The sequence below is a fragment of the Lepisma saccharinum genome, chromosome 6, assembly GCF_977018435.1.
Source record: "Lepisma saccharinum chromosome 6, izLepSacc3.1, whole genome shotgun sequence".
Lineage (NCBI taxonomy): Eukaryota > Metazoa > Arthropoda > Insecta > Zygentoma > Lepismatidae > Lepisma > Lepisma saccharinum.
Window position 1 is genome coordinate 37,250,906 of NC_139234.1, and position 16,319 is coordinate 37,267,224.

Below are 16,319 nucleotides of genomic sequence, written 5' to 3' on the forward strand. Positions count from 1 at the left end.
AATATAGTGAAAGATGCAAAACAACAGTCATGGGAAAAATTTGGAGAAGCAATGGAAGGAAACCTACAAAATAACCAAAAGCTGTTCTACAAAGTATTAAAATCGATGCGAACAGAGAAGCAATGTCCTCTTAAGTTCATAAAAGACAAAAGTGGTAACCTCCTCCGAAGTGAAAATGACATTATGGAGCGGTGGAAAGAATATTTCCAAGAACTGCTTGGAGGAAATATGGAAATTGGAGAAAATGAGAAAGAACAGACTGAGGAACAAAAACAGCAACACCAAGAGGAGGGAGAAACTGAAGAAGAAATAACTATGGAGGAGCTAAAAAGAGCACTAAAGAAAATGAAACTAGGCAAAGCGGCAGGACATGACCAGATAGCACCTGAGATGCTTAAATTCATGGGCAAAAGTGGTCAAGACATACTACTCAAGATTATTAATCTAATTTGGAAAGCAAAGAAGATACCAGCTGAATGGGAGTGTAGTGTCATTGTGCCAATATTTAAAAAAGGAGATAATAGAGACTGCAAAAACCATCGTGGGATATCACTATTGAGTGTGCCGGGGAAAGTATATGCGAGGATACTAGAAGATAGAATAAGGAAAGTAGTAGAGCCACAGCTAGACGAGGCACAGTGCGGATTCCGACCAGGAAGAAGCACACAAGACCTCATATTTACCATCAGACAGATCAGTGAAAAACTGATGAGATATGGAAAAGAGGCACATATGGCTTTCATAGATCTAGAGAAAGCCTTCGACACCATTCCGAGGGATGAAATATGGAAAATACTAAAACAAAGAAAGGTTAGCAATCAATTAATTACAGCAACGCAGAGTCTGTATAAGAAATGTAGAAACTATGTCCGCACCTGCAATGCAGAGTCTCAAGAATTTGAGACTATAGTACATTGACGAAAACGCGCAGTGCAGCCGTTCCGTTTTAAACAGATTTTTCAGTTACGAGCAAAGATAGGATCTCGGGGTTTGTTTTGTATCCTTCAGAAAATATGGCTGCGTATTTCCTACAAAGCAGAAATTTAAAAAAAGACCCTGCTTAATAAGTAAATTGGGCATAAAAATGGGAAAAACCGTAATTTTCATATGCAATTATCTCGTTAACCACACAAGCTTATGCAAAACTGTTTTGTTGGGGCCATGCAATGTTCATTGTACTTGACATTAACATCATCACTGTAGAAGTCAGTTTTCCTATTTTGATACTGTTCGAGGAAAACGAAACCCTTGCAATACGCAAAAGTGTCCCTGCACTGTGGCGACATCTCGTGCAGATAGTTAGAAGCGTTCTAAACTCCACCCACAGTAGAACGCGGAGGGATACAACAAAATAGCTCGAAGACAAAACACGATCGCGAGAGACAGGGGGAAGTGTGCGTGCGTCAACTGGACGTGTTCAATTGCAAAATATGGGTGACGGCAGCAAGTGTGTTTGACGTAAGATGTGGGCTCCGAGAACAATGAAGTTTCAAGTGCTACAAAATCGCCGGCAAAATAACTACACAGACGTTCACGTATTGTGGAAGGGTTCAGAATGAAATATAAATAATACCTATCCGTTTCCTACATCATCAAATGGGGAAGTATTTATCGGTTTCCATTAGACGTTTACATTGTACGTACGTAAACCAGTAACGTTATTTTGAGTAATTCAATTAAACCGGTGTCCTTGGCAAATATTACGCTATAATACGTAGAACAAGTTTGCTGGGGGTGCGGACCCCCCGAAAGGATTATGAAGTACTAAAATTAAATAATGTAAATATACTCCTTTAGCAATTTTTGCATATTCGATGGATAATTTCCTCTGAACGCGTATTGGAGGGAAGGATTATAGCTATAAATATAATACGGCTTTGAAGTATAGCACCCGAAATACTTATCAAGTACTACTATTTTTACTCTGAATATTTTGGAAGGCAATGATTAGGATTGAGATCATAAGGCTTTGAAAGACATAAAGGATTTATTTAGGGCGTCTGGACCCCCTCCCCCAAACGAAAAGATTACCAAGTAATAAAATAATAACAATACTCGTTTAGCATTTGTTGTATATGATGGTTGTTAGCTTTATCTGAAGAGACTGGACTTATTGGAAAGCAAGGATTATATTGGGATAGCACGGCTTTGAATGATATTACAAAGAAGGTTTATGCATACTACAACTCATAACAATATGTATACAATATCTATCTGAAACTTCACTGTATCTAACATTTATTTCGTTATGCAATTATCGAAATTAAGTGTCCCTTTTCTGTCAAACATGTAACACCTGCACATGCCATCAAGACGAAGAAAGTAACTTTCTGAAAATTTGACGAAGAGCTTAACGCCAATATCGTGAACACCACAGATAATTACTATTACCACGTGTAGGGTAATAGTAATTATTACACGGAAGAAGGTACTGTATCTTTGGTCTGTGGACACAGAAAGGTGTTAAAATAGAATACATCCAGATAGATGATCAGTTCTGGAAGAAGAATATGGAAACGCAGCTACAACAATTCTATGTTGAGTGTCTACTACCAAAACTTGTCTATCCACGGCACACATGTTCAATGCAGATCCGAAATCCCACGAGAATAATCCAAGCCCAAAATAGAAGGGAATAAAAAAAAAACACCGGCAAACTGATCAAGAAGGAGAATCTTTCTAAACGAGGTAACCTTTGTAGGTAACGTATGCACTGTTTGTGGCATAGTTGGAAGTAGTTATTTCTGGGAGGCCTACACATAACGTACAGCAACAGATTTTACTATAGTAATTATTTAGAGGCTAATTTCTTCATGAATTTGATCTTTTTTATGTATTGCAGTGCACAGGAGGCGTTTTGTATAGCAACAGAGAATATGTTTACCTTTGAGACTGATTTTGTCATATAAATTGTTCGCAAAGTATTATTAGCTTATGTAACGTAATGTACAGAAACACAGGGCGCTTTCCAATTATTGTGAGAATTTCGTTGTCATGTATTTGTTCTTATTGTATTACATAGTGTATCTACGTGCACTGCTGTTCATGAATATTTAAGAAGTTCATTGTTTCTGTCCGTGTATGATTTCTTTATTTTTTGTAGCCCAGTAATTTTTTATCTGTTTGTCAGATTTTTTTTCTTTTCTTGTTATTTGTACTTCAAATAAGCAAAGATTGGAATAGTATACAGGGTGGGCCAGATTCAATTAGGCAGTTTTCGAACATTAGTAACCAATAAATCCAACAGCATACGGAAAAAATTGGAAAGTACATTTTTTGTCAATAGATGGCTGCATCATACGGTATGCTGTGAACGAGGTTGATCGCTGGATTGGCCGTCGAGGGCCTGTGGACTGGCCAGCCCGATCACCCGACATCAACCCACCAGACTTTTTCCATTGGGGTTACCTCAAACACAAGGTGTACGCTAATCCCATTGACAGTGAGCAACATATGCGTGAGGTAATTGTTCAGGAGTTCAAGAATGTTCAGGTTAACATGTGTAGGAAGGCGTGTGAAAATGTTGCTTTGCGTCTACAAGCCTGTGTTGACTTAGATGGTGCCCAGGTCGACCACTATCTTAAAAATCAATGACTTATGTGTGTGTGATTCCATTTTTGTAACAATTTTGTAGCCGTTGGAATTGTTAACATTTGTCAATAAAAATAAAATGAAGAAAAAATAAAAATAACATCTAATCAAAAGCTGCCTAATTGAGTCTGGCCCACCCGGTATATATACATAAGAAACTGTTACTTAAGCAAGAAAAATAAATGTACCTCGAGAAAAACCAGTCTACTCCGTTCCCTGCAATGTAGATGGCAATGTCTGTTCTCATCATCCCATTCATTACTCTTCACCACGAAATAAACTTTATCTGCAGAAAATAATACAGAAAGACTACTAATTCAGTAGCGCACAACTTTGCTCTTCCAGTGTGAGCGTTGTTCGTTGTAAAAGCAAAGTTGTAAAACTACAATTTTAGCATACGTGTAGTTAATTGTACATGATCAGAATGATATGTGTATATCTTATGGAACACTGTCCATTCAATGAACCTGTTGTGATCACTGACTGGGCAAACTGAAGAAATGTTTAATTCGTGCTCTGTTTTAAACTAACTAGTGTCACACGAAAATATAAACAGTTCATATTATTAGATTACTATTGTTAATAAATGTTATAATAAAAAGAATGTATTGCCGGCTCCCGTGGCGGAGTGGTTAACACATCGCGCTACGACGCCAGGGGTCCCGGGTTCGAATCCTAGCCTGGGTATCGTTGTATGTGAGCAGTGGCGCAGGAACGTTTTGCATTTGGGGGGGTACAAAATTCACCCTCCCCCATATATATATATATATATATATATATACACACACACACACACACACACACACACACGCACACACACATACTACTTCAAACCAAGTGTCACAATAATAATAATAATTATTATATTTAATTAAATTAAAATATTAATTAAATATGTAAATTAATTAATAATGAATTATTATTATTATTACATGAATAGGTAAAATATAGTAAAATAATATAGATATAACAGCACGTATTCATTATCTAGCTTACGTATAGTTAAGATCGACAAGATTTGCATAAAAACAACTGCCCTGGCAAGGAATTTAATGTCAAATAGAAAAATAATTGCATATTTATTAAATAACCAAAAAGGAGTTGGATCCAATTAATGAAAAGTAAAGTTCCTGATTAATATTTTATGGATGATATTAGTAGTGTCCATAAATGTTTGGAACCCTTCAAAGCTGTATGCGTCAAATTCCTTGCTTCCAATAAATTCAGCGGAAATAATCATCGAACAAAAGCTAAACAACATTTAGATTATTTACTTTTACTACTTGTTAAGTCTTTCGGGGAGGGGGATCAGGAACCCCCCGTTCAATACGTCCTTGATATCTAAGTATAATGTGAAATATTATATTTTAGAACAACACACACATTCGTGTTATTTAATGCATATTTTGCATAAATATATTTTTCTTTGTTTTCTTAGAATTTAAAAAAAACAACAGATTTTAAAACCAGATAAAAATTCTGAAACATATAAAGCTCTGGACCTCGTTCGGGGTTTGTTTTAATTTAACGAAACGGAAAATCCGGAGTTTTAACTGTGAAAATTGCGAACAAAGATACATATATTCATTTTAATGCAGGTTGAGATTAAAGGGGATGAGGAGGATCTTGGGCCACCCCAACCAGAAATAATCATCTCCCACCCAATGGATATAGAAATTACATTATTAAATATATAATACTTATGGAGTTCCACTTCAGTTCTTTTCATTCTAATTTTAAAGTGCCATAGCTACGCATAAAAATATCTTAAACAATTTATGGCAGATGTGTACCACATCCAATGCCTTTGAGAAGCCATGTATTTGGTATTTTCTCAGACACCTACAGGGCGTTGTATTAAAAAAGAAAATAAAACTCGAGTTGAGATGGTTCCCGATCAACTCGTAAGAAGCCTAAGTTTGAAATATTTGTGAAACATTTGACAAAGCATTTATTTCTTATATAATTACAATTAGCTGTACCTAATGACACTCTACAAGCACTTTATCATTACATATACAAAACTGAAATCCTTCAGATCTCAAAGGAAACTAGGAAAGTTATTTGCTCAAGACTTTTTTTCTTCTTTTCAATCCTTGGTGGACAATATGAAGAGCAGGCCAAGGTTTATTTTCGTATGTAATGGTATTAAATGCAGGTGCATGCGTGTTTTTTTGGGTGACATGTCAATTTCTCGTTTATGTGAAAAGGTAAACTTTAATGTAAGCAAAAGCATGTGCGCGTCACAGTTAAAAATTTTCGCATCTACAGAGAAAATCCAAAACGCATTCCCACCTCGCCGGCCTCCGTGACGATGGGGGTTAGAATAGCGCGCTATGACGTCAGAGGACCCAGGTTTGAATCCCGGCCTGGGCATGGATGTTATTTGTGAGTGTATATCAATTTCATCATATCATCACTCATCCTCATCTTCGCGATTAGCCAAAAGTGACAGAAATGCGAAGTAAAATAAATAAAATAAATTAATCAAACACCTTGTGAATCCATCCAATCCAAAATATACCAATAGAACCTGCAGTGAATCTCATTTATGTCGTTCATTCATCTGACTAATGTAATGTACAGTTTGACTTTAGGGTTTAACTTAAAATGGCTTTGTGTTTGTGTTGCATTCGATATCACAATTAGATTATAAGCAATTAATATCCAATTATAAGTATACCCTAATACATAGGTAAAAATAAGTCCCCCTGATAAAGTTGCATCCTGTTTAAATGTCTAGGAAAAAAATAATTTCACCTAGGAGTGATATCGCTATGCGATGAGTCGAGAATTGTCACAGCCTCATCTCATCTCCTGTGTGGTGAGGTCCTTCTCGTTCTTGTTTGTGCTTATTTTTGTTTCGGTTTCCACTCTGAAGTTATTAAAACTTATTCTAGATTCACTTCATGCTCAAATAGGCTAATCGGGACTCTATTTCCAAAAAAATATCTTAAAATATAGGTTTAAGTATAGTTTTCCGTACACCATATTACAAAGTTATGAAAAATATGGGTGAGGTACAGGAGTACATTGTACCCCCCAAGTTGGTCTGTCGTGTCTCGTCTCGTTTGTGTAAATATTTCGTTTCGAAAAATTACATTTTAAACATTCAAAAGAAAATGGAGTCAGTCATATACTCTTCTGATGAAGATTTGTATCTTATCTTCGAATCGACGAGACCACTTCTTTAGCATTCGTCTGCAGCATGATTTTCTGAGAGCAAATATGGTTCCATCGTTCCACACACATTTTAAACAATTTTCATCTCCTTAAGGAGGTTACCAAGAACACAGGTCAATGAACTAACTAGTAGCAAGCACAATGTAGTAGAATAAGTTTGCAATGGATTGAATTTCTGTGGTAAGAAAGATAATGCTCATAAATTATAAACAATATACACTTTTTTATTGGGTGAATTGAAATAGTACCTTCCGTCTGCTGTAAAATTACCAAAAGGGGCTACAACTCGATTTACTAGGGTACAGTACCCCCTTTAAAAATTTGGGGGTACAATGTACCCCTGTACCCCCCACTCCGTTCCTGCGCCACTGTATGTGAATGTTCATTCATCATATCATCACTACATTAGCCAAAAGTGGCATAAAGGCGAAGTAAAATAAAGCAAATCAATCAATCAATCAAAAAACAATGTATTGTTATTATTACTATAAATTCTAAAATCTCAACAAACTTGAAATACCTCGCGACAAAATTCTGCGTACGCCAATTATAGTTACAAAAATTGTAATTTCTATTTAGGAACTGTAGGTACAAAACAGGAACAGTTTTCGATTTTTCTTTCATTGCTCTTTATGGAAGATTAAAGAGAGAGAGGGAGAGAGAAAGAGAGAGAGAGAGAGAGAGAGAGAGAGAGAGAAAGTGCCTTTTCCCCTCCCTGCCTCTCCCACATAATTATATATCCAAGATTCAAGACATGAAAGCGCGGCTGTGTTTACTATCTTCCATTTCATGAATGTTTGAGAATCTTTTGTCATCAAATTACGGATTTACTATCCATGAAAAATTCGTTACGTGTTAAAAGAACGATAATTCATGTTTGCTTTCTTCGCTCGCCTGCGCGCCAGATGGTCGGTCAACTGCTTCACAACAAACAAATTTTCGTCCTTCGTCCCTTGCAAGCGATTGTGTTTGTTTCTCCTCAGGTACTCCCCCCCCCCTAACTGCCCTCCCGTCAGCCGTGAACAGTAAACAGCAAATGCCTATCTTCAACGATCTCATATGAAGATCTGTTTCCATGTGTAGGTGATCTTTTATACTTTTTTAAAATCATTTCGCTGTTTCTTTAACATAACTTGTGTATGTTCGTTAGGGACTATTTACTGTGTCGGAGCTCTACGAGGAAGTAGAAGCTGAGACCCAAGCAAACTGTGAAGACTGCCAATCTCGTGACGTACTCGGTTACGTCCGAGATACGTTACAGAGTAAGCCACGCAAAAACCAACCCACATGACCCTCCTTTTTTCTTCTTCTTCCTCAGATTCGACTTTCGTCAAATGTATGAAGGAGCCTTAAACAAGGATGTATCCTTAGCCCACTCCTCTTTATCACCTTAATGGATGATGTTATTAAATCATGCAATGGGAAGATACAGAAATTCAAGCTGGGGTATAGGTTTTTAAAACCAATATATATAAACCATTGTGCCTTCGCCGATGACATATTAATATTGGGAGATTCCGAAAGTAATTTACAAAAGAACGTGAGAATCAGCACTGTAACGATCTGCATTGATGGTTTCACTTTGTCTGAGAAAGACATGATGGATCACATCCACCATAGACCACCATACCAGCAAAAACACCTTCCGTGGGTGGAGAGGTGATTTCGGAAACTGCCCTGGACGTTGATCACGATCCAACCATTGTCCTGATCGTTTACGATTATCACAGCAGATCCATTTTCCATCTGAAGTGACAATCTGATGCAAGAAACCATCCCGGTTATTCCTTACACTCAGAGAACTGCACACCTCCAGACGGCGAGTCTTGTTGACCGGTGAAAATCATGTGGTACCCATGAGTCTAACTTTTTCACTTCACCGATCGCACGGAGCCACCGAACGACAGTGGCATGGTGTATGCCTAACTCGTCTGCAATGGCACGAACACTTTTCCGAGGGTCCGCTTCCACTGCGTTCCTGAGGAGCTCATCCGAACATGATGTTGGTCGATGGCCACGGGGCTCATTTTGCAATGCTGTGTCACCGGAATGAAATTTGACAAACCTGCGGCGAATGGTGTGTTCATTTGCCAATCCTGGCCCAAATGCACTGTTAATGTTTTTGGCGGCTTGCTGAGCAGAATGTACCAGTTTGAATTCGTAAAGACAAATCACTCGCAATTGTGTGTTCTCCAAGGTGGACTTTCAGTCGACCCTGTTCAGCAACACACTGCCTCCTGACTGTCTGGGTGCTCCAGCCTGTTTGCTGGACGTATGCAGAGTTTATGACGTTAGACTTGTAACCTCAGTCAATCCCTGTGTTGTGTTGTTGAGGTGAGTTTCCCACAAGACGTCAAAACGGACATTTCATTCGCACCAACCCAATACTATAATTACAAAAGGGTCATATTTTCCCATATTTAAGAAGTTCATTGTTTCTGTCCGTGTATGATTTCTTTATTTTTTGTAGCGAGCGAAAGGGTAATAATTTGAACTAGCGGGAAATTCCCCTCGTCCAATCTCACGAGATATCGGGAATGTCCGGAAAGAGTCTATACGTGTCGCAGCGCGCAGACTGCGCACGCTGTCTGCCCTATCCATGAAAGTGCATTCTACACACTGGGAGAGACATCGAAAGTTCTGGTGACGAATGGATTTGAACTATCTCGTAGTGAATGCTATAAGATTTTATTTCTGAAAACTGTTCGCTTTACGTTGATAAGTGTTAACATTATCACAAGGAAAGTGACCGCCAACGGAATAATCAATAGGCGTATACAAAAGAAGGTAAGTGTCACCAGTGACGTTTTACATGCACATTGCACAACTATTATTATTTCATTCAGGGCTGAGAGATTAGCGTGTGTCTGTAAAAATATTGGGACACCCCATGTTATAATGATTATGTTGACTGCCTAATAAACCCGTATTTTCAGTGGCTTACAGGAAATTTAACTCTGCTTTTTAAAATGAGAAGTATCGGTTTTTTGAAAAGAAAACTTTGCATGTACATCACAATATTTGTAGTTATGGTAATCGTTGTTGCACTAACTTAAATATAAATGTAATAATTGCCTCTTTCCAGTATTCGGAAAAGTATTTTTTTTTACTAAATAAATATTGGCCCGTGACACCACACTTCGTCGTCCATGTCTTATCTTGTTAAAATCAAAGAATTTATTCTGTTGTTGTTCTACATTAACTCCTGCTACATGTTAATGAAAAATTAATATGGCACAGAAATTCTATGTATGAGAGTGTGTCGTTAATATATTATGTGGTGAATATTAATAATATGCATGAGACTATGCCGACCTCCGTGGCGGAATGGTTAGCACAACGCACTACGACGCCAGTGGTCCCCGTTCGATCCCCGGCCTGGGCATGCGTGTTGTGTGAGAGTCCCTACATCAATTTCATCATCATCGTCGCGATTAGCCAAATACATCATAAATGCGACCACAGACAACAAAAATCAAATCAAATCAAATCTAATATAGCAATTATATTTAGTTATTAACTTTTACACACTACGTTCAAGAAAAAGCTACAAAAATTAGAGGGAAATTTTAGTCATAAAAGTTTCTGTGCGATTCCTCACACAAAACTTTGTTCTTTGGATTTTTTTTAAATTGTTGAAGCATGTAGTCTTTGGATTAACTGGTGAAATAGAATATGAACCGTAGGGGAAGGTGGGGGAATGGCGCTCAGCGGGCAATGGCGATCACCCCTCTGTAGTCGTTACGGAGGGTGTTATTGAAGAGTAACCCGTGCTGACAAGCACGTATCCAAGGAGGGGGCTTAGGGGGCTCGAGCCCCCCCGAAAGTTTTCGGTTTACACTAGATAAAATGAGGTTTTTGGTTTCTTGTGGTGTGAAATAAGATAATGTGACGATAATTTAAGGAGAGAAATAATTATCGAGGCAATACGGAGAATGTTCTGTATCCTTGTTATTGTTAATAGTGCGTATCCCAGGTGGAAATCTGAGGGCTCGAGCCTCCCCCTTCCCTTTGATCTTAGCGATTCTGTTTACACTACATAAAATTAGGATTTAGGCTTCTTGAATAATGTGATAATAATTTGAGAGAAATAATTATGGAGAAAAGGCGGACAATGTTCTATAACCCTGTTATTGTTACTAGCGCGTATCCAAGGTGGGGATCAGGTGGCTCGACCCCCCCCAGGAAATGTTTCAGTTTACACTAGATAAAATTAGATATTTGTCTTTTTGAATAATATGACAATAATTTAAGGAGAAATTATTGTCGAGGCAAGAGGAAGAATAACCCTCTTATTATTAATAGCGCTTATCCAAGGTAGGAATCAGGGAGCTCGAGCCCCCCCCCCACCTACAGGATTTTTTCTGTTTACATTAAATAAAATTAGGATTTTGACTTCTTCAATAATGTGATAATAATTTGAGAGAAATAATTATGGAGAAAAGGCGGAGAATGTTCTATAACCCTGTTATTGTTACTAGCGCGTATCCAAGGTGGGGATCAGATGGCTCGAGCCCCCCTCCCCAGAAAATGAAATTTTTCAGTTTACACTAGATAAAATTAGGTTCTTGTGTTCTTGAATAATGTGACGATAATTTAAGGAGATACAATTATCGAGGCAAGACGAAGAATGTTCTATAACCCTGTTATTGTTAATAGCGCGTATTCAAGGTGGGAAACCGGGGCTCGAGACCCCCCCCCACCACACACACCTTCAGGAAATATTTCTGTTTACATTAGATTAAATTAGAATTTTTGCTTTTTGAATAATGTGACGATAATTTAAGGGGAGAAGTACTTATCAAGGCAAGACGGAGAATGTTCTATAACCCTGTTGTTGATAATATTAGATAATAACCTTTTCTTGAACTTTCAGTATTGTCGCAGCAAACTTGAGCACTATTTAGAGACTTGTCAGCATTTGGAAGCTGCACATCATAGGTATCGCCACACGTAGAGCGATTCGTTGTAATTTTTAATCTCTGGAAGGCGCGAGAGGAAATGTTCTTGAATAAGTGGAGTCGAACTACTGGCAATATTTATAAATCGTTTATCTGAACAACGTTCTAGAATATACTGAGGATATAAATACGCGTTAATTAGAACCATTCCTAAATAGAAATTCTTTACCAAACTTTGGATCCAATGAGAAAAATGACGTTGTCTATGACATCATTTTCTTTTAAGCGTTCAATTCAAGGACTTGTTTATGATTTATTTGATCGTGTTAAAGGTGCTTTACTTCAGTCTCTAATACGAAATTATATAAACTTCTGGTTAGTTGATTTTTAAAAATGTGTCCGAGATGAAGAGTGGCGTGCCAACGATTTTCGGCAGGGAGAGGGGTTACGCATACTATTTTTGGTGGTCAGTCCTCATTTTGCCATATTTTCCTGTTTTTGACTTCTTTTTTTAAGGACTGTGTCAAATGGGGTTATGACCCCACCAACCCTCCCTTGGGCACGTCACTGAAGATACCTAAATGAGTAAGCATTTGATCATATTGGGAGAAGAAACATTACATGTGTTGAGAACGGAAGGGTTTTCACTGTGCAATAATTGTTTCGCGATCCAGCTGTATTCTATAGAATACTTCCTTTGTTTCGTGCCGATATATGACAAGACTGCGGAAGCTGTGACAGACAATTTTGAACACTGGCGAGTGCTTAGGCCTGAATATGAACAATTTGGTGGGTTTCGGTTTTTAAAAGAGCTGCAAACATGGGATGTCCTCCCATTAGTGGTGTTCAGGCTCGAATCAGAGAAATATTCGAAAACTGTCTGCGTCCAGTTCGCAGCACACAGTTTGAATCTCGTGTTGTCGAGTGGATTGATTGTCCATTCCGTGCATGTGTAACAGCTTCGTAAAAACACTTTTGGTTACCTGGTACACAGATGTTTTGATGTTTGATGAGAAGAAATGGACGAACATACATACTAAGATGGTTCCGGCACACAAAAATCACAGGCTTAAACAGTGGTGACGATTTAGGGGATAGTTGCTCTCCATTTTTTGCCTCCATACTATGGCCTCTTAATCCTAAACCTTGTCTAACAAGAGAAAGTAAACTTTCCGTGCAACCCCCCCCCCCCCCCCGGTTTTGGAACCAAAATTGCCACCACTGATCTTAAACATATAATTGTGAGATTCTAACCATACCCCTTAAAAAAATTGTGTTCAGCCCCCCCCGAAAGGAATTCCTGGATACGTGCCTGCGTGCTGACATCTAGAACCCAGTACTACGAGGCACCAAACAAAAGGCGGCAGATGTGGAGTTGACTTTTAAGAAGCAGGGTGCGAAAAACGAATTCGTCATATTTTGTTATGAAATTTGGAAGGAAAAAAGTGCAAGGTAAGTAGACGGAACGTTTAAGCTACAGTCTTGAAAATTTTACAGATATAATAATAGTATCTCCTGTTTATTTCTTAATTATTATAAAGTAAACATTTGAGGTTCTTCATGAGACGAGAAACAAACATCATAATATGGCACCTATCGGGTAATGACGCTCACGCTGTTTGTAATGGGTACATGAAGGGTGCAGAGACGTTTCTCATAATAAGCGTCCCATTTGTGCACTTTTGTGCAAAATTGTGCTCAATTTAATTTGTATCTGCATATTAATAAATATAAGTACTTAAAGATATAGTTTCTGTAAAGTACAAAAATGGTATTGATTTACTTTTAGGATGAGTACTGAGTGCCATTACCCTACTAATAGGGCAATTGCGCTCACACGCACATTGTTACTTTTTGACGTTTACAGAAATAACTATTAACGACAGGGAGGAAAGTAATACTCAGAGATGTACTACAAACATTGCTTTTTCAGGCCCACATTTTCTTTTTGTTTCACTGCGTACAGTTTTTGAGATTTTTAAAATCTCGCTTAGGTGGTCGCAATTCCCCCACTTTCCCCTACGTCTTCCATTTCACACTCATTAATTTGATGTAATGCATTTTTAACATTGGTTGTACTGTTGGGATACTATTTGCGGGAACTTTATTCTTGTTATTAACAATAAAAATAACAATATTTCTGCTTTCTTTGGTAACTTGAAATGAACGAAGCCCATTTCCAGGGGGGTGAACGGATTGGTCCCCATCTCTTCAGACACCCATCGTACCACGGCCTCTTTATTAAGTATCTTGTTTTAGTTTTGCTTTTGTATCGCCGATTACGAAATGAGGATGCACAGATCGCAACTCGAAAGTGGAGCCTTTTTATTTACTTTTTTCATTGTTCATAACATTGTGAGGTGACAGTAAATCGATCACACGCCTCTGGTTCACTCACGTGCAGTTAGTTTCCTGTCATGTGAGCGGGACGATTGCACCATGTGTGTGCAATCTGTTGATAATAACAAAGCTATGCTCTATGCGTGTCTGAACCTGCAAAAACCAACAGCTCCTTCTCTCTGCCGACAGAGTTGCCAACTCTAACGACGGGTTGCTAGATGTATCGATGTGCCGAGAAAGCGACAATCGACTTTCCAGCTGGCCCTAGAGAGGGGCAGCTCGAGTCCAGTGGCGCAACCACAGGAGGGGCAGGGGGCATTGCCCCACCAACCTTGGAAAGAAATGAGTTCTAGGGGGCCACGGGGGGGGGGGGCAAACATTGACGGCCAAGTGTACCTTCCGGGGGCAATTACCCCTCGCAACTTCAAATTTTATGGAAATGAAAATGCCTGTTTTCTTGGTCTTATCAAGACCAGAACCGTAGCTAATCGAACCCGGGACCCCTTCAGTACAAGGCCACGATCTTACCACTACACCATCGGCGAGGCACAAAAGTTGTAAAATAGAGAATGCATTGGCGTCTCGTGAAAATATGTGCGCCCTATTAAATCAATATTGATTACAGCCTGCAAAATATCATTCTTCTCTGTAATGCATTCTAAATTTCCATGTTGCATATATCTGAAACATATATCGTGCATGAAACTTATACATGTTAATGTAAAAAAGAATTATATTTGGAATGCATTTATCAATCATTTTCTCCCTTTAAGAAATAAGTTTGCGTGCTTGTTTTCCATTATTAATGTGAAATTGAACTTGTTGAAAAATAATTCAAATTGTTTGTTGAACGCTTTAGCACCAACTTCTACCCACTTTTTGCATAGTTTACGAGGGTAATAACGTCTTTGATACTACCGCTGCTGCTACTACTACTACTACTACTATTATTACTACTAGTAGGCTACTACTACTACTACTACTAATAATAATAATAATAATGTTGGTCTCGGGTTCGAATCCCGGCTTGGGCATGGATGTTTTTGAGTGTCCATTAATCAATTTCATCATATAATCACTCATCCGCATCTTCGCAAATTAGCCAAAAGTGGCACAAGAAGCAAAGTAAAATAAAGCAAATCAATCATAATAATGTTATAATAATAACATTATTATTATTATTATTATCATCATTATTACTACTATTATTATTATTATTATTATTATTGTTATTATTATTATTATTATTATTATTATTATTATTAGTGCTACGTTTATCCTGGTACTTGCCCCCTCCCCCAGACAAAAATCGTGGTTGCGCCTCTCCTCAGGTTCCGGGTCAGATAAAAATAATGTTTTTTGTACGGTTTATTATAAGTTTACAAGACGCTGGTGATTGCTATGAAGCAACTATTTTGATTTTTCTTGACTTCGTGAATTGTTTTAGCATACTTTAAAATATCCAAAATTACTGAAATCATATTTTAAACGAAGTACTACGTAAAAATGTGGTTCAAATATTTGAATCAAAAATAATTAATATGCACTATTCGTTTAATTATAAAATGAAACCATGAAGTGAAAATATTATTTGACATGAAACCGTGTAAATTCACTACAGTGTCAATACTCAATGAAAGTAAACAAAAGATAATCATGATAGATAACGCTTTTGGATATGATTAAAAATTGCATCTTTCGTAGATACTGAACACACCTAGTAGTTATGCAATTAAGAACGTTGAAACGAAGCGGAAATGAAACGAAACACAAATTTAGAAATTTTAGCCTCCCATAATTATTGGCTTTAACCTTCAGCATGTTCTTCCTATTGCTCCTAGGTAATAATACGAAATATATAAATTAATTGTAATAACGTTTAAATCGTTATCATGTAGGACACTTGTACTTGAGACTAAGGAACAATATTCTCTGAATTTTTCAGACCTCTGAAAAATTTTGGTTATGTGGTCCGGCGTAGCGTGTATAGTATGCCACACGTCCCTTACCCACTCAGGCTGTTCCTATAAAGCGGCTCCAGGGCTCATCCATCAACAAATCAGTGGGTATAGAGCGATCACAAGGAAAGAACCTTCGACGAAACGTCTCCGCGCACCTTACCCTTACTGCGTTCAGCTCGGGTCATAAGAAAGCATGCTCCACTCTGCCTCTCCCCTCCCAGAGGGAATACGGCCACAGGAGTCGAGGGTCTGCGCAAATTTTTTTGATTGTGGTTCCACTATACCTGGGAGCAACCCTGGGAACTAAAGGCTGCCGGAGCGTGGTGCTGATCACATCAGCTAC

General features: G+C 38.1%; 2 protein-coding genes across 2 annotated transcripts in view; one reads left to right on the forward strand and one right to left on the reverse strand.

Moving 5' to 3' along the window:
• The window catches only part of Diap2 (Death-associated inhibitor of apoptosis 2), a 328,461-nt gene that overhangs the window by 279,098 nt on the left and 33,044 nt on the right, over positions 1-16,319 (reverse strand). The window lies entirely within an intron of this gene.
• Positions 9,385-16,319, forward strand: part of LOC145988693 (uncharacterized) — a 31,259-nt gene continuing 24,324 nt past the window's right edge. The window contains exon 1 of the mRNA XM_083123773.1: positions 9,385-9,561. The gene's annotated coding sequence lies outside the window, so the exon portion shown is untranslated. The remainder of the gene's footprint in view (positions 9,562-16,319) is intronic.